This window comes from Hyperolius riggenbachi, chromosome 6, assembly GCF_040937935.1.
Source record: "Hyperolius riggenbachi isolate aHypRig1 chromosome 6, aHypRig1.pri, whole genome shotgun sequence".
In the NCBI taxonomy this organism is placed as follows: Eukaryota; Metazoa; Chordata; class Amphibia; order Anura; family Hyperoliidae; genus Hyperolius; species Hyperolius riggenbachi.
In genome coordinates this window covers 332,140,874-332,166,536 of record NC_090651.1, presented here as the reverse complement: position 1 = coordinate 332,166,536, position 25,663 = coordinate 332,140,874, and the positions used below count along the sequence as shown (strand labels likewise).

The window sequence follows — 25,663 nt, the reverse complement described above, 5'->3', positions numbered from 1 at the left end:
CGAACTGGGGACCCAGCGCTGCAAGGGGAGAGTGCTAATCACTACGCCACCGTGCTGCCCACAGTTACTTTGTTGATAACATTGCCATCATAGACATAAATTGGTCCAGCACAAAATTTCAAATCTGCAGTCAGCTTAGAATTTACCAATCTAACAATAAAGCTTAAATTGTTCTTTTTGTGCAGCTTTATCAATTGTACTCTCTATGCTGCTCAGTTAGGAGTATTTTTGCCATGAGACATGGGGCTGTCCAGAAAGGGAGAGAGGAGGAGCGCTAGAAAAGAAAAGATGAGAAAGAAAGCAAATAAGAACACAGGGTTGTTGGGAATAGGAGGAAGAAAGGAAAGAATAGAGAAATGGGGGTAGGAAATAGGAAAAGAAAGATACCGTAATTAAGTAAGTAGTTATACCAGACAAAGGGACAATAACAGGCTCGGCTTATTTACTGTTCTCCTGTGGATTTGATTTTCACCTGTGAATATTGTTGACCCTGACACCTTCTCCTCTGTCTTATTTCCTTCTAATGTGCGCTAGAAACTCTCTTTTCTCTCATTACCGTTATTGAATTATATAGCACCAACCTATTCTCTGGTTTACAACTATCTTTTCTAAATGACTTTTATGGTTTTGTACAAGTTGTATAGCGTAGCTTTGATTTATGGGCATATAGGACACCATATGATCCTGTAAGATGTGACTATCTTCTGTGTAGTGCTGGATCTGGACTTTTTCTATCAGAATGTATAGTTTCCTGTAATCTCTTTGAAATATGTTGTTGTTAAACTGCCATGTTGAGCGTCAGTCTTTTAGCCACAGCTTTGTATTGTTTTATAGAATTGTGTTTGATATCAATAAAAGTTAAAAATAAACAGCCATCACATTTTCAGTGTGCAGGCAGCAAAGCACGTGACAGTTAGGCAGGGAACACACTACATGCGTTTTTGCGCGTTTTGCCGTGAACGGCAAAACGCGCACGATTTTAGAGGCTATTGAAATTAATAGCCTAGCTCAGGAAACGCTGCGCCGCATGCGTTTGTGCGCGTTTGCGTTCGCGTTTTTTCCGCATTTTGTACCCGCACAGTTTTCTGCTTTTTCCCGCACATTGCATGGCACTACATGCCATGCAATCGCATGAACGCGAAAACGCACGCGTTAGATGCGACCGCAAAACCCGACGGAAACCTGGGAAACGCAGGGGAAAACGGCCCTGCAAGTGTGTTCCCTGCCTCAATAATGGCTCACAGCGCCAGAGGAATACAAAGGGCGCCCCAAGGACTTACATTCTATAACGCTATTTAGCGTTATAAGTGTTAAAAAATGGCGCAGGCAGTGTGCCTTACACTTATAACGCTAAATAGCGTTATAAGTGTTCAAAAATGCAGCGGGGGTCGGGGGAGGAGAGAGGCAGCGGAACACTGGAGGGCATAGGCAGCGGGGAGGATGTGTGCAGAAGCATACGTTACCTTGTCCTGGGCCGCCGATCGCTCCTTCCCTCCGCTCCTTCACTTCTTCCATTCGTTTACTGTAGTCCTGCAGCCGGCCAATCACCATGTGGCTTCAGTCTCCGCATGCTGATTGGCCGGCTGCGGGACTACAGCAAACGAATGGAAGGAGCGGAGGGAAGGAGCGATCGCTGGCCCAGGACAAGGTAACGTATGCTTCTGCATACATCCGCTGCCTATGCCCTCTAGTCTCCCGCTGCCTCTCTCCCCCAGCCCCCGCTGCCTATACTAGCCCTGCATGTTTATCATGGCGCACCGCTCTGCAATCAATGTTGCATAAAACAAAATTAACCGTTTTATTGTATTTACATTCAAACGGTAAATAGCGTTTTATGATACATTTATCGGCAGAGCGGTGCGCCATTTTTCTCCCTGCGCCATTTTCAGATGGACCCAGCAGAGCATCCTTTCTTGCAACTATGGAAAGTGTTAAAAATCTAGGACTATAAAGTAAAGTTTTTCTGCAGTCAGACTGTAGTGTAACTCTTATGAATAAGTAATCAGAGGTCATAAAACTCCTGCATGGATGAAAAACACTTCTAAATGCAGAGAACAGATACATAGTTCAGTAGTTGAAGGCTTGTTTATATAGGAGGTGACTAAAACAAACCTAAACTGAAACTAAAGCTATGAGATAATAATCTGTAAGCATAGTACTAATGATAAAGATTAAGTTTAACCACTTCACCTCGAAGGGGTTTTCCCCTTAAAGAGACTCTGTAACATCAAAAACATCCCCTGGGGGGTACTCACCTCGGGTGGGGGAAGACTCGGGATCCTAATGAGGCTTCCCATGCCATCCTCTGTCCCACGGGGGTCTCGCTGCAGCCCTCCGAACAGCCGGCGACAGACCCGACTGTCAATTCAATATTTACCTTTGCTGGCTCCAGCGGGGGCGTTGTGGCTGCTTTTGGCTCCGAAGTAGACGGAAATACCCAATCTCAGTCAGGTCCGCTCTACTGCGCAGGTGCCAGAAACTTGCGCCTGCGCAGTAGAGCAGACCCGACGGCGATCGGGTATTTCCGCCTACTTCGGAGCCAACAGCCGTCAGAGCGCCTGCGCAGGAGCCGGGAAGGTAAATAATGACGTCATCTTGTACGGAGGGCCGCAGCGAGACCCCTGAAGGATGGAGGACGGCGTGGGAAGCCTCATTAGGATCCTGAGGCTTCCCCCACCCGAGGTGAGTACCCCCCAGGGGACGTTTTGACGTTACAGATTCTCTTTAAAAAAACAGAGCAAGTTTAACCTGTCAGCACTCCTTCCATTCATGCGCCTATAACTTTATTACTATTTATCACAACAAAACAATCTATATCTTGTTTTTTTCACCACCAATTAGGCTTCCTTTAGGGGTACTATTTGCTAAGAATTATTTTATTGTAAAGTGTTTTGTCAGGAAAAAGAAGAAAAAAATTCATTATTTCTCATTTTTCGGCCATTATAGTTTTAAAATAATACATGCTGCCGCGATTAAAAACCCACACATTTTAATTGCCCATTTGTCCCGATTACTGCAATGCATAACATTTTTCCCTAGTACAATGAATGGCGCCAATATTTCAAATAAAGGTGCATTTTTTCAGTTTTGCGTTCATCCCTGATTACAAGCCCATAATTTATAAAGTAATAGTAATATACCCTCTTGACATACATATTAAAAAAGTTCAGTCCCTAAGGTAACTATTTATGTATTTTTTTATTTGTAAATTTAAAAAAAAAATTGCTAACTATTGGGGAGTGTGGGAGGTCAGGGGTTAATTTAAAAAGGAAAAATAAGGTAAAACTTTATTGGGAAAAAAAAATGCAGATGTAATTTTACTATTTGGCCTCAAGATGTCCTCGGAGGTGTCTTCCGTATGCGTATTATTACTAAGCAAACATGAAGCACTGTGTGGACGGTCTTTGTGAATGGTGGCGCCGTCTCATAGACAGCTGTGGTCATTCACACGGGGACTTAGATCAATGAATGGGGACTATATTCCCATTCATTGATCTAGCGACTAACGATCAGCAGCGGTAACGCGGTGGGGATGGATGTGATAGCTCTGCCCCTGCAAACAGTTATGGCATTTTGTAGGGGCGTAGTTACTTGTCCCGGGGGAGGGGAAGTGGTTAATATCTGAATTTTTTAAGTGTACCGGAGATGAATGAAAAAAAATATATATATACATATCTGGCAGCTCCTCCAGCCCCTTTCAGGCTGATAGCTCCCTCATCGTCCTCCGGGGTTCACTTCTATAAGAAAATCAATCAGAAAAACTATCTAAATCGAATCGGATCTGTCGGAAATGATCTATCGAGCCATCTATCTGCCAAAAAACTCATGGTGTATTCCCAGCATAACGCTTGCTGTACAGGAAAACAGAAATGGACTTCAGACAATGGCCTTAATTCACTAAGATCATGCTGGAGATAATAAGGCAAGAGAAAACTTACCTCCACACAGTGAGAGAGTTATCTTATCTCTTCATTCCTTAAGTTACCTCCTCTGTAGTTAATTTACCTCCTCTGTACTTAATTTACCTCCTCTGTAGTTATTTTCACATGCAGTTAATTAACAGCCTGTCTTTAACTCTGGAGTTATTTTAAGGATTGGAGAGTTAACTTAAAGATAGAAGAGTTAACTTTAGGTTTGCATGAGGTAAAATGTTGCCTGAATACTACATGCCTTATCACCATGGTAACAACTCTAGAAATGTTATTAAAGACAGGTGATAAGCTTAGTGAATTGAGGCCAATGTCTTAGTAGGACTAACACTAGTACTAGAAGGTGTTGAACAATTGTAGGACCACAACCTGTAATGATCTGCTCTGCTGTCTGCACAGGCAGACAGCTTTTTGACCATTTTTTAGGTCTGAATGCTGCAGGTCTCTGGAAAAGAGACCTGTCTTCACTCTGCGAGTTGCAGAGCTGATCTTCTGGTCAGGAATTTGTATCCACTTGTCATGCAAATTGCTTAGCTGCTTCCTTTGATGGCTTGCAGTATAAATACCATTTCTTCCCAGAATTCCTGGCTGGTCATGATGGTTTGTTCCTGTTAACTTACCTGGAGTCTCAGCCTTTGCTAATTGTTTGCTAAGATTATCTTAGCGTAATTCCTTGGGAGTGCACTAGCATTCCTTCTAGCGTAGTCAGATTGTATTATCTGTTTTGCCTTGTACTGTCTATCTGTTGCGATTGTCTTGTCGCCAGCGGCGGTCGACAGGAAATCGTTCTGTCTAGCGGTAGTGGCGGTGGTTCCTTCTGTACTCTGTCTTAGGGGTGCAAGCCAGAGCAGCGGTTGCTACTGGTTGCTCCATCTGTCTGTCTGGATCGCATCTGCCCTAGCGGTAGTGCCGGTGGTTCCTTCTGTACTCTGGGAGTGTAGGCCAGAGCTGCGGTTGCTACTGGCTACCCCTTCTGTCTGTCTTGTCTGGAACGAAAGGTGAGGTAACCGTTTAGCAAGCGTTCTCTATTCGTTTTCGTGTTACATTGGTTAGTTAGGGTTGGCGTGCTTTGTCTCTGTTGCGCTTTTTGTGCAGAGACCGCGCCATTAGCGTGCTTTGTCGCTATTGCGCTTTTCGTGTGGCGACCACGCTTAGCGAGTGCGTTTGTTATTTTCCTTGGCGTTCTGAACATTGTTATTTGCTGTGTATTTCTTGCTACACTTGTGCTCTGTCTTTATTCGGTCTTGTGTCACTGTTGGCAATCGCCACTCTTGCTTGATTTCCGTTGTTGTGTGTTCACCGTCGCCGGGGGGCGACTAGATTGGTGGACACACATACATTCTGTTGCTGTGCTCACTCTCTCTCTCTGAGGGCTATCTCACTGTTGGCAATCGCCACTCTTGCGATTGCGTTCCCACTTGATTTCCGTTGTTGTGTGTTCACCGTCGCCGGGGGACGACTAGATTGGTGGACACACATACATTCTGTCGCTGTGCTCACTCTCTCTCTGAGGGCTATCTTGCCCTGCATTGTTGCAATTCGTACAATTCCCATCTGGCATCTGTGGCAGTGCAGAGGGGTTGTTCCTCTGCACTCCACAGCTCCATCTGCCGGTGGGAATTCCCTCTACAAGTGCATTACACCAAAGCTGGGTTCTGCCGTTTTATACGCTTGTAGAGGACTTCCGCAGTGTCAGCGCACATCCTGTGCGCTGACCACGGAGATGATTCCGCAATCGTTACACATCCTAATCGCTGGAAACCTCTCAACAGTAGGAATCCTACATCTGTAGGGATAGGTGCACAGCTACAGCTAATCACAGCTACACAAAGGCTTTCCAGAAGAATCCCACTCCAAAGGCAATACTTATAATTTACACTAATCAACATAATTGTCTTGATTATGTGACTTGTACAATTTTGAGTTTAGGCCTTAAAATAAGAACCTGAACTGAGAGGGTTTTTTTTTTTAGCAAGTGAGGTTTATTGAATGTACGATAATGTTATTACAGAAATGGTCTCAGACGTAAAATAGAGGCAAAGACAAAGCAAAGAGAAGATCAAAGATGGAGCGGAAAAGAAAAGATGAATGGGGAGAGCATCACAGTATTAATAATCCCATTCCAGAGGCCCTTTCACTCCAGAGAGGCTGGAATCTTTGTTCCTTTTTAAAATATGCCAGGTTTCTAGGCTTTCATGCTGATCTTTTGACTTCTGTAGTTTCTGAATCACACCTAGAATAAGCACACAGCCAGAGGAGTCAGAGTGTATTCAGGAGGCAATTATTTTTTTGAGTGTGTGAGGCACAGTGCAGGATTATCCAACAGACAACCTAAGCAGGTGCCTGGGGCTTAGTGGCTGTCAAGAGGCCCACCTACCACCTTCTTTGATCTGTGTCCAATTCAGCTTACCAAAAGGACCACAAGGGGGCACCACATCTACTACCTTGCTTAGGACCCCATTACATCTTAATGCATCTCTGCTGAGGCAGAGGAACATCACCGGAATGATTTGGACAGTTTTGCTTCTAGGCCCTGCCCCCTTTATCCAAGGAAGTGGCTGATTCTAGCTTACTCCACTGGCCCTCATCATGCCTCATCACAAGGTCACTCTCCCATGGCAACCAAACCCCACATATACCCATACCTCCCAAGTTTTTGAGATGAGAAAGAGGGACACTTAAGCCACGCCCCTGCCACACCCCTGATCATGCCCATGTCACACCCCTAGTCACACATACCATAAAGTTTCATAACAAAAAATATGTTGCTTTATAATTCAAACCACACTGGTCCTTTATATCGTGGTTCATTTTTATTCATATTAACATTTTAAAATTAGTAATATAACAATTTAAAGAAAATCTGTAACGAAAAAAATTCCCCTGGGAGGTACTCACCTCGGGTGGGGGAAGCCTCCGAATCCTATTGAGGCTACCCCCGTCCTCCTCAGTCTCACGGCGGCGGTGAAAATCCTCCCGGAATGGCGGCGATGTAAATATTTACCTCCTTGGCTCCAGCGCAGGCGCAGTATCCGCTCTCTGCAGGGAGATAGGCGAAAATAGCCGATCTCCGTTGGGCTGCTCTACTGCGCAGGCGCATGTCTCCTGCACCTGCGTAGTAGAGCGGACCCGACGGAGATCGGCTATTTTTGCCTATCTCTGTGGGAAGAGCCGCAACAGCACCCCCGCTGGAGCCAGAAAAGGTACATATTGCACAGCCTGACAAATTGTCGCCTGTGCGTTCCGTGCGCTGCAGCGAGACCGCCGTGGGACACAGGAGGACGGGGGGAGCTTCAATAGGGTCCAGAGTCTTCCCTCTACTGAAGTGAGTACCCCCCAGGGATGGGAATAAAGTTTAGAGTCAATCAAACACATTTTTTGTAGAGAAATATATATATATTTATATAGAAAGAGGGACAAATGAGGAGGAAAGAAGGACATGGCTTCCAAAGAGGGACTGTCCCTCCAAAAGAGGGACAATTGGGAGCTATGATATACCTGTCTCCTACCCTGTACATTGGAAGTTGCCCAACAATTATTAATATTTATTTTATTTATAAAGCGACCAACATATTATGCAGCGCTGGACAATACATACATACAATGAAAGGATCACAGACGTAAGGTAACAAGGTTATACAACATAGGACAAAGGAATACAAGGCAAACAGGGTACAAAATACATGATTTAGGCTGGTTATGTAGGCCCAGTAATACAAGTACTAGGCAGTCATAGGAAAGGAGCACACAATCATGTAGAATACACTAGGGAAGGCAGGACACTGCCAAAGGCTTACAATCTAAGGGAACGGGAGATAGACACACTAGGTAGGGCTGTAGTATATTCAGTAGAGAGTTACTGTGTGGTAAAGGGTGGGTAGGCCATCTTGAAGAGGTGGGTTTTGAGGATTTGCTTGAATGTGTTGAAGGAGGGGAAAGTCTGATGGGCAGTGGAAGGGAGTTCCAGAGGGTGGGGGCGGCTCTTGAGGAATCCTGCAAGCGCATGTGAGTGGGAAATGCTCGAGGAAGTTAGGCGAAGGCCTGGATGAGTCTGGCAGCCACGTTCATATCTGATTGAAGGGGGACAATGTGGTTCAAGCGGAGGCCAGACAGAAGGGAGTTGCAGTAATCAAGGCTGGAGATGATAAGGGCATGGAAGAGCAGCTTGGCAGTGCTGGAGCTGGGAAGGGGTGGACCCCCCCCCCCCCCCCCCCACGAAAATGCTGCATCTCAGTCACCCACATTGGAAAGAAGTGTGGGCTGCCCTCCCAAGAGTGACTAGACTCAGCGTCACCCCCTGTTCATCTACATGTGCGAAGCACAATTACATGGTCAATTGTTGGGTGAGGTTCTCCCTCTTCTGCACGGTGCTTCTCTTATCACTATGCAGCAGTGTTGTCCCATAGGCTCCCAGTGTCACATGGTATGCATTGGGAGCCTATGGGGAAACACTGCTGCATGGTGATAGGAGAGGTACAGAGAGGACCTCATCCAGCTATGGGTCAGGGAATTCCTCTGCTACGTCCACTCTGCATATTGATGACGCCACCCCTTAGATTTAGCGGCTTGAACCTTGTGATTTAGGTGGCTTTGTGGTAGAGTTGGCGCTGTGTATCCACTGTGTAGACCACATATCCTCACCGCAGAGTTACTCTTGCTGAATACATCTTCAAGGATTATCAAGGAGAATAAATATTATGTCATGAAATTTACACCACAGCTCTGATCCTGACCTTGTGTAATTAAATCTAACCTCGAGTCATTCATGTTATTTTTACACAACTTTCAGATTGACCTTGCTCTTCCGTCAATGTTAGGACAGTTATGGAAACAATTAGAAGGGAAAATAGGTATTGAGAAGCGGTATTGGCAGCATCAATTACGTAGTTCAGCCAATAGAATGCATATTTATCTAGTTCAGGTGAGGGAAAAGCACTTTGTGATGCCCAGGTTGGACCAGAGAAGAGCTTTTAAAGGAAACCTGAACTTTTAGAACACGGTAGGAGACACTGTATACCAAGCATGGGCAAACTCGGCCCTCCAGCTGTTACAGAACTACAAGTCCCACAATGCATTTGCCTTTATGAGTCATGACTGTGGCTGTCAGACTCCTGCAATGCATGTAGTTCCTTAACAGCTGGAGGGCCAAGTTTTCCCATGCCTGCTGTAGACTCTACCTTTAATACTTTCTGAAGTCATCTAACATGGACAGCACAGTGGCATAGTGGATAGCACTGTTGTCTTGCAGCACGGCGGTTCCCAGTTGAAATCATATCCAGAGCATGACGCATGTATATTCTGCTGGCCACTCCAGCTTCCTCTTAAATCCTACAAACATACATATAAGCTACCGTAATTGTTTGCCCACACAATAAGCCTGAAGCCTCATACTCACAGTATATAAAACTTGGCAGAGGCGGCCCATAATGACCTCCTCTGCTGAAAAATCTAGCATGTACAGCGTTTCCCGATGCCCCCTGACGCTTTGGCCAGTGATCAGCTCAGCAGATCGACTCGACCCAGGACTAACCAAGAGCATTGTTCTGCTCAATTACCCCACCCTGTGGTCCCCCTCCCTTTCACACACAGTCCTCTGGTGTCTAGCAGTCCTGCTCCCTACCCTGTACAGTTCCCTGGAGTCTAGTGGTCCTTCCTCCCCTATACAGTTCCCTGGGGTCTAATGCCCTTTCTCCCTACCCAATACAGTTCCCTGGTGTCTAGTGGCCCCCTATCTCCGCTATACAGTCCTATGGTTTCTAGTGGGCCCCTTTCCTCCCCTATACAGTTTTTGGTGTCTAGTGGCCACCCTATCCTCCCATATCCAGTTCTATGGTGTCTAGTGGAACCCCTCCCTCCCCTATACAGTTCCCTGGTGGTCTAGTGGCCCCTATCCCTCCCCTGAACTGTTCTCTGGTGTCTAGTGGTTCCCGAACCCCCCCCCCACCCACCCCAGTTTTTGGTGTCTACTGGCCACCTTATCCTCATGTATTCAGTTCCCTGGTGTCTAGTGGAAGCCCTCCCTCCCCTATACAGTTCCCTGGTGGTCTAGTGGGCTGCACTCCCTTCCCTATACAGTTCCCTGGTGTATTGTGCCCCCCCCCTCCCTTCCCTGTACAGAGTTTGCTATGGTCTAGTGGTTCCTCATCCCTCCCTCATCCTATGCAAAGAGAGATTTGCACAGGGAGCAATGGTAGGGAAGTCTTTTCCCTCTTGTGATTGACTAGGGCAGGTTCCATATACGGTAGGTTTCCGTACAGTAAGCACCCTGTAGCGGCAGCTGTTTTGTCAGTGTGGACTCTGGTTCACTCTGAGAGCAGCACAGCTTTGCCAGGCCGGCACACAGATCGCTGCTGTAGTAAATTACCCCCCAGGTTCTCACAGCTAGCTGAGTTTTACATTAGCATGCTGCCTCACTACCATTTTTAAAAAATAACTCTGACAGCTGACCCGGTTTGGTAGCGCAGAAATGATGTAACAGGTCCTGTCCAGGGCAGCTGTACAGGATTTCCAGGAGAAACTTGCAATGACTCACCATCAACCTGATCCCTGGACCACCTCCAACCCTCATTGTGCTCATCCGTATCACATCAGGAACAGCACCCTGACAATCAGCTGACGCCTGACGCTATCATTGTATTAATAGCTTTAAAGGGAATGCCCACTTTTGCGATCGCGTGCTTTAGATTTCAAATGCACAGCCATCTGCGTTTGCTAATGTGAAAGTGGCCTAAATGACGCCATAGGGCACCTTTACTAATGCAAGATTTTCAACCAGGACAATCGCAAACAATAATCTTGAATAAAAAAAAAATCTGTGTGTAGCTTAAAAGGATTTGAGCATCTTTTTTATCTGCAGTTTGTCCTGGTTTCTAATAACTGTAGCAGCTGCCATTTCCCCCCTCCCCTTCCCTCTACCCTTATTTATCCAGGGGAAGGTGTTAATGTAATCAAGTGTGACTTCTCTAAACTGTTTTAAGTACAGTGTCCCATCTCTCCTCTGCTGATGAAAGCTTTTCTTTGGTCTTTGCTACTGCTAATTACAGCAGTCCTTATCTGCCTGCTCTTTCTAAGGATATCAGGTCGCAGAAGAAAGGCAATACAACCCTCTAACAAACAATTACATGAAAAAAAAAGGTAGAATGTTTTTTTTAAGTAATGAGCCACATTGTTGGCATGCATTTTTAATGTGCTATTGAGATGCCCTGGGGGCTAAAAATTCTGCTCGGTTCACTTTAAGTGTAGACAGGCAGTGCGAAGATGCTCCGTGCCGCATGATGGTGCCATCTTGTCTTCTCATATCTTCTTCTAGGAGTAAAGTAATACTACAGTGTAGTTACATCATTTATCAAGAGCTACCTTTAATGCTTATCACAAATGCACTGTAGTTTGCTTTTAATGACTTAATGCATTAAGCTGTATAATACACTGCTGGCTTTATAAATAAGGGGCAGTCATACTGCTATTAAGAATCCTGGTGACACTACGCCTCCACAGTGTGCGACAGCAAACGTTAAGTAAATGTTTAATTCTGCCTTAGAGACACATGAACAATGACATGGTTGATGAAACAATTTAGCATGGTGGCCCAAGCGATAAACATTAGAGTGAAGTTATGATATTGACTGTTTAAGTGGTTCACTTGCCACATCTGCTGCTAAGGATCATGGATCAGCCTTGGGGGGGATAAAGGACTCATATTATAAACACATAGGAAGGCAATATTCCTAATGCATTATATTGAGGAACTGGGGACCTGTCTATAACTAAGCAGAAAAATATCAAGCTATATTTAGTTTCTGTGTAGTGAATGCAGCGGCTGAAAGCACGGGGACCAAGAAGCGAGCTGTGTAATCGTGTCTTAAAGCAAACCTGAACTGAAAATTAAAAGTCAAAATAACATACAGACGTCATACCTACCTCCCGTGTAGTCTACACTTCGATCTCTTTCTCCTCTCCTGCATCCTGTTTGTCCACTGTGATCAAATGGAATTCTCTGTCCTCCCTTTTAAAAATGGTGATGACCCTGTAACCGCTTTCGGGTCAGCGCACTGTTAAACTGTAATATTGCCCACTTGAGCCATAGGTAAACACACAAATTACCTTGCACATCAGTTTTCCTTTCACTGACAGCAACTGATATATTTCAGATCAAAACAACAAGACAAAATCTTGTCAGAACTGGAAGGAATCATTGTTAGAAGAAAATGGTGAACTTCTGAGAGGAACTGACGGTGAGATATGTATGCAATATTTATTTGCAGGTACATCGTGCGTTTATTTTAAATAATATTACTCGGTTCAGGTTCCCTTTAAACATAGATTCCATTTTCGTTATAAAATTGCAGAAAATCTACATTGTTTTTGAACAAGTATTTTTTCCAATTTAATTAAAAATGATCAGTTTTCAGAATTTACTAAATTGACTTATGTGTGTGCAAATTGCTCTGTTGTGTGTGCAACGGAGCTTCATACATTATCTCATTCCGGCAGTGGGACAGGTCCTCTTCACTCCTCAGTGTAGCCGCTCCTTGCTGCCTATTACCTTGCAGATCCCGAAACTGCATGTCATGTGACTGGCATCAGAAGCAGCATGGTGCAGCTACACTGTCCTGCTCCGCACCCCAGGAACTGGCCCCCCTTTTTCCAGATGGCCAGGGGTTATTATACCCCTGAGGCCAGTGATGTCGGAAGTCACCTGTAAATTCTTCATTATTCAGACAAAACAATCGGGAATTCATGTTTCATCCAGAGAAAAACCTGAAATGTGATTGTACCTTTACTGTTCATCTTACCTCAGTACAAGTCTGTGCCGGCGAACCCCTCACCCTTTACTACTTCCGGGTCACTATGACCCGGAGTAGTACGGCTGCGCTGGGCCGGCTGTGCGTGTCCTTGATTGTGCGCCTGTTGCCGGGCACTTTCTACGCATGTGCGTGACGTCATGAGTGATGTCACGCTCATGCGCAGAGAGTGCCCGGCAACAGGCACGCAATCAAAGACGTGCACCGTCGGCCCAGCGCAGCTGTACTACTCCGGGTCATAGCGACCCGGAAGTAGTACGGCTACATAGAGATTCGCCGGTGAACTGTTCGCTCACATCTCTATACAGGAATAGTTAGAAAAAAAGTCAGTTGTTATCTATCCGAAAGAGCTTCTCTGGGTCGAATACAGTCCTGTTTTCTGAAGCACTTAAACAAGCAAGAAACAGTGAGAGACAGCTTGAGATAAGGTTTTACTGCAGGAAAGTTCAAAGGGGCATTATTTCTGCGTTGTTCTGTAGCGTAACAGACAGACTGTGGTTTTAAAACTACGACTGTGACAGATTGATGCAATTTTATAAAGAGCTATATAACTGAATATAAAAATATGAGAGTCTTTGCTTTGCTACTAATGTACTATTCATTACCCATACTACACATACTATTCATTATGTCATAAGTTGTTTTTTTTTTCCGCTTCAGGTTTGTTTGAAATACCTGCAAAGCTGCTGGCAGCTAGACACCACATGATGTCTTGCCTAAGCTATGTGTTTTTATTATAGTCGTTTTTTCTAGTAATAATGTGGTTTGATCACAGTGGAGTTGTGTGTACTCGACGGACTCACGTGAGGATTTGAAATGTTGATGACGCGTCTGTAATACCGAATGATGATGAGTAGTAGTTAGCGGGCTTGGAGCTCCCCTCACTGCAGTCAAAATACGTTGTTTTTTTATTATCAGGATAATACTTTGAGAACAATACATTTATTCCGATCCATCAGGGCGCTTTCAAGGTGATTGCTCGGAATGGAAATAGGGTTCTCGACAGAAATGTACTCTGCATCCGCCGATCCCCAGAGAGGATGAGGCACTCCATTTTGTCTGCGCTACTAAAATACAGATTGGCTTCAGAAGTAGCTGGAAATTATGGAAAATGTGCTTATACATCCACTCTAATAAAAAAAGAAAGATCCTGTGTGGAATGAGATGGCAGTAATTGTCCGTCGGCTTCTTAGCCTTTTGTAAGCTGTCAATGACAGTTGGGGAAATTTAAGTTATTGAGGCTTCCTGACTGAAGAGGGAAGACAAGAGTCTCTTAATAACACAAGTGATCTCACAGCTTTATACACGGCAGGAAGCGATGACACCGATCTCCGCAACTTGCGGCTTCCTGTCTCTCCTCATATGAATCGCTGGCAGTCACGGCATCCATTTTATCTTGTCTGTTCATACTCTGTGATTGCAGTTATGTAGCTATGGAGATATGAGCCCCAGTGCAGATTTTAGGTCTAGAGGTAATGTTAGGAGGAGCCCAGGAGCATCAAAATAGGTATATACTGTTCAATATGTAGGACTGTTGAGGTTTAGGTAGTAAAAACAAAAAACAAAGAAAAAAGTTATATATAGTTCCTACCTTAAATAAGCCTCTATGGAAAGGTTGTTTGTAAAACTTTTCTTGGGCACTTGTTTAGTCGACGCGTTTCACGGCGTAAGTACAGGTGCCCGAGACTGATTGTTTCTCCATTGGAGGCACAATACTCGACCTGAGGAAGTTTACACCGTGAAATGCGTTGACTACACAAGTACCTATTTTGATGCTCCTGGGCGCCTCCTGCCATTACCTCTATCACCTAACCATCCCCAACCAGGGGAAACCACCGTGAGTGGACTTTTATAGAGGAGTTGCGATCACCACCATACATCCACAAGGCCGAGTGGGGATGGTACTTCCCCACATACTACCTTTAAGTGGTTGCCTCCCAGGCAACCCAGCCTTGTGAGTATAACCTTCTTCGCTTTATTTATCAACCTTGTAGCATACAATTATACACCAGATTGTGCGCCCGATGTCCATGTGTTTCTTTTCTACAAGTCCTTTTTTTTAATCTATTCCCTGCTCTCGGAAGCCCAGTTCAGGCAGAGAAAGAAGAAAAAGGAACACAGCTTAGAAGTCTCTAATCACAACCTGTGAGAAAGGAATGCCAAATGTATCAGCTTTTTGTAACGAAAGTCTGCAGTTGGGACCAGAGCTGTACCATGTAGATAAGTTCCACTTCACTGTCACTATTCACAGAGGAATGATTTACTGTTTATTTCTGCTCTGCTTTCACACACACACTGCTTTGTCACAGATCATTTGAGAACAGCTGAGAGATTTTTTGCTACAGAGAAGGATATGAAGAGAAGGACCTGTACTTTATTCCTGTACTTGCATGCTTACAACACCCAATCACAATGAGCTCTCCCTGAGTGTAATCACTGTTTACTTTAGACTGCATGAGCAGGGAGAGACACGGAATATCTTATGAGTTATTTACACACTATCTGAAGTTATAGCTTCAGCTTTCTATAATTCTAAAGAGATTTCAGTCATAGGATTACAGCCAGTGAGGACTGTTTCTGTATGCTGGATATGCTGGACACAGTCCTCCATAGTAATGCCCACAGTAAAAACTTTTCTCTGTAAATGTCATATTTTTTCACATAAAAAAATGAAAAGATGAAAAAAACCTCTGTATTGCTATTTGCTACTAATTACTGGAAATATATGTGGCATTTAGAATTTTAGTTAACTTTGCTAGTTTCCCTTAAGGTTCCCTTTATTGGCTCAGTTGTTAGGGTAACACTTAGAGTTGAGCTGAAATTTTCGTAATTTCGCATTACTAAAATTACGCATGCGAAATTTGCGATTACGATGCGAAATTACAGTAGCGTAATTGCCATTAAAATCGTAATTGAAAATACCGTAAGCGTAATTTTCAACGCGTAATTTCGCGTTTCATTCATGCCGTAATTTCGCATTAAACGCTACCGTAATTTCGCGTTAAACCGTAACGCTCCGTATAATATAAAAAAGCAGCCGACTTTAAGGGTTAATAGCAACGCCCCCTTAAATGCTAAGAGCCTCAAATTTGGAGAATATATTAAGGAGATCAGGAGGAATAAGAGGAATTTTTTTTTTTCAAAAAGACCTTATAGTTTTTGAGAAAATCGATGTTAAAGTTTCAAAGGAAAAATGTAAACATTTAAAAACCCGCCGACTTTAACGGTTAATAGCAAAGCCTGCTTAAAGTTTAGGAACACCAAATTCCCAGGGTATATTAAGGGGATCAGTGGGAATAAGAGGAAACATTTTTTTTCAAAAAGACCTTATAGTTTTTGAGAAAATCGATTTTTAAGTTTCAAGGGCGAAAATGTCTTTTAAATGCAGAAAATGTCAGTTTTTTTTGCACAGGTAACAATAGTGTATTATTTTCATAGATTCCCCCAAGTGGGAAGAGTTTTACTTACTTCGTTCTGAGTGTGGGAAATATTAAAAAAAAGACGACGTGGGGTCCCCCCTCCCAGACCTCTTTAACCCCTTGTCCCCCATGCAGGCTGGGATAGCCAGAATGCGGAGCACCGGCCGCGTGGGGCTCCGCACCCTGACTATACCAGCCCGCATGGTCCATGGATTGGGGGGTCTCGGAAGGGGAGGGGCAGCCAAGCTTTCCCCTCCCCCTCCGAGCCCTTGTCCAATCCAAGGACAAGGGGCTCTTCTCCACCTCCGATGGGCGGTGGAGGTGGAGGCCGCGATTTCCTGGGGGGGGGGGTTCATGATGGAATCTGGGAGTCCCCTTTAAAAAGGGGTCCCCCAGATGCCCACCCCCCCTCCCAGGAGAAGTGAGTATAGAGGTACTTGTACCCCTTACCCATTTCCTTTAAGAGTTAAAAGTAAATGAACACACAAACACTTAGAAAAAGTATTTTAATTGAACAAAAAACATAACCACGAAAAAAGTCCTTTAATATTCTTAATTAACCATTAATACTTACCTGTCCCTTTAAATAAATGATCCCTCGAAATAGCCTCGGAAATGTTCTATCAGTTACAATGTAACAAAGTTATTACAATGTAACAACTTTGTTACATTGTAACTACGCTGCACCCGACGTCACTTGCCGCCGCCGCATATGCGTCTGCGCTGCACACATTCCCGACAGAGCTCTGAGCTATATAGCTCAGAGCTCTGAGAAGCATCTTTGTATTTTGGCTCCAAGGAGCCCCATTGGTCCTTAGCAGACCAATGGGGTTCCTTCAAATCAAAAGTTACCCCATTGGTCTGCTAAGGACCAATGGGGCTCCTTGGAGCCAAAATACAAAGATGCTTCTCAGAGCTCTGAGCTATATAGCTCAGAGCTCTGTCGGGTCCGTGCAGGACGCTAAGTCCCCGCAGCTCCCGCTGTCCACCCCGCCCACATCTGTCACCCACATGTCACCCACATGTGGGTGACATGTGGGTGACATGTGGGAGAGGCGGGGAGGGCAGCGGGAGCTGCGGGGACTTAGCGTCCTGCACGGACCCGACAGAGCTCTGAGCTATATAGCTCAGAGCTCTGAGAAGCATCTTTGTATTTTGGCTCCAAGGAGCCCCATTGGTCCTTAGCAGACCAATGGGGTAACTTTTGATTTGAAGGAACCCCATTGGTCTGCTAAGGACCAATGGGGCTCCTTGGAGCCAAAATACAAAGATGCTTCTCAGAGCTCTGAGCTATATAGCTCAGAGCTCTGTCGGGAATGTGTACAGCGCAGACGCGTATGCGGCGGCGGCGAGTGACGTCGGGTGCGGCGTAGTTACAATGTAACAAAGTTGTTACATTGTAATAACTTTGTTACATTGTAACTGATAGAACATTTCCGAGGCTATTTCGAGGGATCATTTATTTAAAGGGACAGGTAAGTATTAATGGTTAATTAAGAATATTAAAGGACTTTTTTCGTGGTTATGTTTTTTGCTCAATTAAAATACTTTTTCTAAGTGTTTGTGTGTTTATTTACTTTTAACTCTTAAAGGAAATGGGTAAGGGGTACAAGTACCTCACATCTGGAACATGGAATTCAGTTCTGGGCACCACATTACAAAAAAGATATTGCAGTTTTAGAGCAGGTGCAGAGACGAGCTACAAAATTGATACGTGGGATGGAAGGTCTCGCTTACCAAGAAAGGTTAGATAAACTGGGTTTATTTAGTCTAGAGAAAAGACGCCTTAGAGGAGATCTAATTAACATGTATAAATACATTAGAGGGCAATATAATAGCTTGGCGGATGAGCTTTTTGTCCCTAGGCCTTCTCAAAGGACTAGAGGACATGAGCTGCGCATGGAGGAAAAACGTTTTAGCCATTTATTTAGGAAAGGGTTCTTTACAGTAAGAGTGGTTAAGATGTGGAATGCATTGCCACAGGAAGTCGTTATGGCAAACTCTATACCTGCATTTAAAGGGGGCTTAGATGCTTTCCTTGCGTTGAAAGACATCCATGGCTACAATTACTAGGTTATGCCTAATGATGTTGATCCAGGGATTTTATCTGATTGCCATCTGGAGTCAGGAAGGAATTTTTCCCATTTGGGGCTAATTGGACCATGCCTGGTGGGGTTTTTTTCGCCTTCCTCTGGATCAACAGGGGTATGTGGGGGACGGGCTGGAGTTGTACTTTGTACTGGTTGAACTCGATGGACGTATGTCTTTTTTCAGCCAAAATAACTATGTAACTATGTAACCTCTATACTCATTTCTCCTGGGAGGGGGGGTGGGCATCTGGGGGACCCCTTTTTAAAGGGGACTCCCAGATTCCACCATGAACCTCCCCCCCAGGAAATCGCGGCCTCCACCTCCACCGCCCATCGGAGGTGGAGAAGAGCCCCTTGTCCTTGGATTGGACAAGGGCTCGGAGGGGGAGGGGAAAGCTTGGCTGCCCCTCCCCTTCCGAGACCCCCCAATCCATGGACCATGCGGGCTGGTATAGTCAGGGTGCGGAGCCCCACGCGGCCGGTGCTCCGCATTCTGGCTATCCCAGCCTGCATGGGGGACAAGGGGTTAAAGAGGTCTGGGAGGGGGGACCCCACGTCGTTTTTTTTAATATTTCCCACACTCAGAACGAAGTAAGTAAAACTCTTCCCACTTGGGGGAATCTATGAAAATAATACACTATTGTTACCTGTGCAAAAAAACCTGACATTTTCTGCATTTAAAAGACATTTTCGCCCTTGAAACTTAAAAAACGATTTTCTCAAAAACTATAAGGTCTTTTTGAAAAAATTGTTTTCCTCTTATTCCCACTGATCCCCTTAATATACCCTGGGAATTTGGTGTTCCTAAACTTTAAGCAGGCTTTGCTATTAACCGTTAAAGTCGGCGGGTTTTTAAATGTTTACATTTTTCCTTTGAAACTTTAACATCGATTTTCTCAAAAACTATAAGGTCTTTTTGAAAAAATTTTTTTTCCTCTTATTCCTCCTGATCTCCTTAATATATTCTCCAAATTTGAGGCTCTTAGCATTTAAGGGGGCTTTGCTATTAACCCTTAAAGTCGGCGGCTACCTAACATTGATACATGCGTCAACTTTTCCGCTTCGGGAGCATGACCATACGCATTAATTTCGTAATACCCGTTGCAATGCGAAAATTACGCTTACGCGAAATTTCACGAAATCCTTCTTCATTACGATTATGTACTTACGGCCATAAACGTAATTACACTAATTACGCGAAATTTCGCGAAATCGTAATTACTCCATTACGCTCATCTCTAGTAACACTGCTATGAACAAGTGCTGTACAAACTTTCGGCAAGAGGCAAGTACTGTTCAATGGAGAGGGGAGGAGGGAATTACAGAGTTGCGCACAAGTGAGTGGCTACCGGTGGGGTAAATGAAAGTGGTACGTTTGTTGTTCAGTGCCCAATTGCCGAATGACCTTGTGGGACATGTGGACATATGCTACATACTCGGCCGGGACCTTGAAGCATGAGTGTTCTCTATGGTGTGTACGAGCCTTAGGAGAGGTGTAAACGGAAAGGTGATCAGTATATTAATGTTGGAAACCATTCGGATAGTAGCAATCATTATTACTCTATTTCCCTTCTAAGCTATGCTTAAAGAGAAACTCCGACCATGAATTGAACTTTATCCCAAACAGTAGCTGATACCCACTTTTACATGAGTAATCTATTCCTTTTCACAAAAGGATCATCAGTAGTCTCTGTATGGCTAATATTGTGGTGAAACCCCTCCCACAAGGAACTCTTGAGTACGTACTCCTGGCAGTTTCCTGTCTGGGAACCTTGCTGCATTGTGGGAAATAGCTGTTTCCAACTGCCAAAAAAACATGCAGCAGCTCCTTCCAGTGACATCACCTACCAACAGTAAAAATGTCGCCATGTGATAAATGTCAGAATGTAAATCAGGGAGAGGAAAGCTTTTACAATGGGCAAACACTGACTAAATCATTTATACATAATTATTGTAAATATGAAGCACTTTTTTATTACATTATTTTCACTGGAGTTCCTATTTAAACTTTAGCACCAATGACCAAAGCCTCCCCTAGCTTTGTACCAACTGATGCACTACAAATCTCAGGGACCATCAATATCACTCCCCCTGTGCCTGATTGATAAAAAAAGACCATTCATTTTTCAATCACAATCAAATTTGTAATTGATTTTATTGACTCACATATCTTCTGGATTAGAAATGCCCCCCCCCCCCCCACCCTGTTCCTGCAGCGTCCTGTGCACCCCCGCCCACCCCCACCGCATTTCTCATTCTGAGAGCCGCTGAAATCTCTGAACTAGCACCCGGCGAGCCAGTCAGTGGAAATTGCTGCTTTGCTGCAGAGCATTAAGTACATTTATTTAAAGCAATTGAAGGTATACTTCAAATAAATGTGACATTTTCTGCATCTTGAGGGAACAGCCGGTTTAGCACAGCGTTTCCCACTGTTAAAGCAATTTGAAGGCTCCTGTGCTTTGTACCACCTCAGCCTGGCAGCAGAATGTTTTATGCCAGCCGTACAGGAGCTGTTAATGGCCTGATCTGGCAAACAGTCGATTACTACCTGATCCAAAAATCCAACTCAATTACAAGAAAAAGTCTGACTTAGACCCGATTGAGCCTCTAGATTCAGTATAACTGTATGCAGTAGCGTAGCTAAGGAGCTGTGGGCCCCGATGCAAGTTTTACATGCCCCCCCCCCCCCCCCAAACACTCTATACGTAACAATTGATACGGCGCACCAAAACCTGCCAATGGCAACTACAGTGTCAGAGGTACACAAAAGGGATGGGGAACAGTTTGTTAATGATTACTACTATTCAAAGTATCTATAGAAGTGATTATTATGAGGACAGGACCAATAGAGAGCTAATACTGCAGTTGCGGGAGGGCCCTCTGCAACCCCTATTGCTACGCCCCTAACTGTATGTGCCCACTTTTCTCTCAATTCTCTCAAATATTTTCCAACTTTCCCATTACCGAACATGTTGAAACGGTACAGAATAAATAGCTGAAGTATACCTTCAATTGGGCAGCACGGTGGCGTAGTGGTTAGCACTCTCGCCTTGCAGCGCTGGGTCCCCGGTTCGAATCCCAGCCAGGTCAACATCTGCAAGGAGTTTATATGTTCTCCCCGTGTCGGTGTGAGTTTTCTCCGGGCATTTTGGTTTCCTCACACATCCCCAAAAAAGCCCATACAGTTAAGTTTATTGGCTTCCCCCATAAATTGGCCCTAGACGACGATACATACACTACATGATACATACATAGACACATGACTATGGTAGGGATTAGATTGTCAGCCCCTCTGATGGACAGTTAAGTAATAAGACTATATACTCTGTACAGCGCTGCGTAATATGTTGGCGCTATATAAATTCCTTCCTAAAGCACACCTAAAGTGAGAGGGATATGGAGGACGACATATTGATCTCCTTTTAAGGCCCCTTTTGCTCTACACCTATTTCACTGTGTTGCGTTACCCTTTCTGTGTGCAGGGTAGCACATCAGCAATGAAAGTCTATGGGGCCTAGCAAACTTCACCTGGCGCTTCGCACTGGAAGTTCCCAACCGGTCACTGATCCGCCACAAAGTCAACTTTCGGACTTTCGCAGCGGGAGAATGTATGGAAGTGAATGGGCAACGCAGAAATGTAAAATTTGCTGGTGCGGCGCGCATGTGCGGAACAACACAAATGCGACAGGGAACCCCAGTGATGTACCGGTACTTCCTGTCCAGCAGAGAGTACGTCACTGGGCGAGGGGCAGCATAGGGTGTGCAGGGGGGCGGCGCTATGCATATGACCCTGTCGGCGCTCTCTGCTGCAGGGTCATATAAATGTAGTTTTTGGTGATGTGATGGGGCGGAACATTGCACTGCAACGCTATGGCTAGGTGTAAAACTGGCCTTAAACAATGCAGATTACCTAGATGTCCTGCTAAGCCTTTCTCTAATACCCTAATGCTAGGTACACACAACACTATTTTCTAACAAATTAACTGTCAGATCGCTTATTTCCAACAGGTTTGAGTGAATGGAAAATCGATCGGAAATCAGATTGGACCCGTTGGAAATAATCTGTCAGAAAATTGTATCTTGTGTAAGTAGCATTAAGCCTGGTACAATTTTACTACCTCATAGCTCCCAACTGTCCCTCTTTTGGAGGGATAGTCCCTCTTTGGGAGCTCTGTCCCTCTTTCCTCCTCATTTGTCCCTCTTTCAGGACTTTGTCCCTCTTTCTATGTAAATATCAGGGGCGTAGCAATAGGGGTTGCAGAGGTTACAACCGCATCGGGGCCCTTGGGCCAGAGGGACCCCAAAGGGCTCTCCCTCAACTACTGTATTAGCTTTCTATTGGTCCTGTGCTCATAATAATCACTTCTATAGATATTTTGAATAGTGGTAATCATTAACAAACTGTTCCCCTTCCCTTTCTTGCACCTCTGACACTTTAGTTGCCATTGGCAGGTTTTGGTGCGCCGTAACAATTGTTATGGATAAAGTGCTTGGAAGGCCCCATTGTAAAACTTGCATCAGGGCCCACAGCTCCTTAGCTACGCCACTGGTAAATATATGTATTTCTCTACTGAAAAATGTGTGTAATTGCCTCTAAACTTTATTCCCGTCTTTTAAATAGATATATTTCTTATTTTCAAATGATAATATAAAGGAACATGCACCAGGATAGAAAAAAACGGTATGGTTTGAATTATAAAACAACATATTTTTCTTATGAAATCTTTATGGTACGCGTGCCTATGGTTGTGACGGGGCCGTGAGCAGGGGTGTGGCAGGGGTGGGGCTTAAGTGTCCCTCTTTCTCATCTCAAAAAGTTGGGAGGTATACTACCTCCATGTAGTATGAGAGCTTACTTACACAATCTGCTCATAGTATTCAAAATCTGTTGACCCCTCACACTACATGTAGGTGGTAAAACTGGCCATTCATTGCTTAATTAATATTGGAGGCATGTACCAGGATTCAGCCATAGACCCTGAACAAGCATGCAGATTAGATGTTTCTGACTGGATTAGCCCCTTGCTTGTTTCAGGTGTGTGATACTACTGCAGCCAGGGCCGGATTTACCATAAGGCATTGTAGGCACGAGCCTACAGGCGCTTGATAATAGAAAGGTGGCTTCCCTCCCTTCTTCCCTATGCAGAGTCCTAATAAGAGTGTAAATGAGAGCTTACTCACCCTGCTCTCTGCATTCCACTGAGGAGATCTCCCTTCAGTCAGGGGTACCTCCATTTACTTAATACTGAGGTTCTTCTAGCTACCTAATATTTGGGGGCACCTCAAAACTTATTAGAGAGGGTACTTCTGACTACCTAATACTAAGGGGCACCTGAAGCTACTTATGATGGACAAGGGAAGTAAAGGAGAAGTGACAGCTGGGACAGCCAGCACCCTTGCGGTGCAGTTCGGTGGGTTCATGGAGGGCAGAGACTAAAGTGCCAGGACATCTATGCCTATAGGCTCGTTGTGAGATAAATCCGGGCCTAACTGCAGCCAAAGAGATCAGCAGGACTCCAGACAACTGGAATTGTTTAAAAGGAAATAAATATGGCAGCCTCCCTATCCCTCTCACTTGAGGTGTCGTTCAATTTGAGGATGCAGGTAGCAACAGAATCCTGGCACTACTGCATATTAAAACAATCACAATCCTTTATTCATGAAACGTGCAAGTGCATAAATTATACAATATAAGCGGACATACCGGTATAAATGGGTGATGGGTGCAGAGGAAAGACTGATGGCTGTTTTGCACCATTTGGTGCTTCTTCTGAGGCTGTATATATAAATATGAGGTAAGGTTGATCATGGAAGATAAATCATGAGGGAAGGCAGTTAATGGAAGATAAATCATGAGGTAAAGGAAGATAAATTATGAGGTAAGGCAGGTAATGGAAGATAAATTATGAAGTAAGACAGGTAATGGAAGATAAACCATGAGGTAAGGCAGGAAATGGAAGATAAATTACGAGGTAAGGCAGGTAATGGAAGATAGATCATGAGGTAAGGCAGAAAATGGAAGATAAATCATGAGGTAAGGCAGGAAATGGAAGATAAATCATGAGGTAAGGCAGGAAATGGAAGATAAATCATGAGGTAATGCAGGAAATGGAAGATAAATCATGAGGTAATGGAAGATAAACCATGAGGTAAGGCAGGAAATGGAAGATAAATCATGAGGTAAGGCAGGTAATGGAAGATAAATCATGAGGTAATGCAGGAAATGGAAGATACATCATGAGGTAATGGAAGATAAACCATGAGGTAAGGCAGGTAATGGAAGATAAATCATGAGGTAAAGGAAGATACATTATGAGGTAAGGCAGGTAATGGAAGATAAATCGTGAGGTAAGGCAGGAAATGGAAGATAAATCATGAGGTAAGGCAGGAAATGGAAGATAAATCATGAGGTAATGCAGGTAATGGAAGATAAATCATGAGGTAAGGCAGGTAATGGAAGATAAATCATGAGGTAAGGCAGGTAATGGAAGATAAATCATGAGGTAAAGGAAGATACTGTAAATTATGAGGTAAGGCAGATAATGGAAGATAAATCATGAGGTAAGGCAGGTAATGGAAGATAAATCATGAGGTAAGGCAGGAAATGGAAGATAAATCATGAGGTAATGCAGGAAATGTGTTATGGCGTGATTGATAGGTAACTAGTAGCGTTGGTGGTGCGTTGACCCTTCCACTAGGGAGCAAGGTTTTACCCAGATGCGGAGTCTAGGTGACCACGGGTCTTCACCAAAGAACGACCCGAGGGGGTCGCTTCTGGTCTTCGCTGCCTAGTGCCCTACCAGGTCGCAAACTGGGATCACCTTCTAGTGGTCGAGAGAACGGATCCACAATGTGGAGAAGATTAGCTGGTCAGAGTACAATCCGGGTAAAGAGGCAGGCGGCAAGCAGAATGATCAAGATACAGTCCGGGGTCAGAGGCAGGCGGCAGGCAAGCAGAGTCGTCAAGGTTCAATCCGGGGTCAGAGGCAGGCGGCAGGCAGGCAGAGTGGTTCAGGGTACAGTCCAAGGAACAGGGCAGGCAGCAGACAGATGCGGAGTCCAGTAAACAGGCCGAGTCAGAGCGAGTGGCAGGAGATCGAGAATAGTCAGGCGAACCGGGTCAATATCAGGCAGAACAAATCAAAGGCAGGCTTGGCCAGAGGCACCAACAGGATCGGGCGAACCCACTAGCTGTTAGAACGAACAGCACCGAGCCATGGCTGGGGGAGGCCTTTTATACCTAATTCTGGCGCCAAGTTTACCACGCATGCGTACGCGCATGCGTACTTGCGTATCCCCGCTCTCGCGCATGCGTACATGCGTATCCCCGCTCTCGCGCATGCGTACATATCTATGCGTCCCCGTGCACCGAACCTCGCGCCTGCGCACGCAAGGTCCCATGCCGCCACGCACAAACGTGCGCC

General features: G+C 44.7%; 1 protein-coding gene across 6 annotated transcripts in view; it reads left to right on the top strand.

The window, feature by feature from the left end:
* GRIK5 (glutamate ionotropic receptor kainate type subunit 5) overlaps positions 1 to 25,663 on the top strand; it is a 793,047-nt gene that overhangs the window by 194,890 nt on the left and 572,494 nt on the right. Inside the window, exon 1 of one of the 6 annotated variants that reach the window (XM_068241461.1) lies at positions 22,303 to 22,323. The exons of the other annotated variants lie outside the window; for them this stretch is intronic. The gene's annotated coding sequence lies outside the window, so the exon portion shown is untranslated. Of the gene's footprint in view, positions 1 to 22,302; positions 22,324 to 25,663 lie in introns of those variants that run through there. 6 annotated transcript variants of the gene reach the window in all.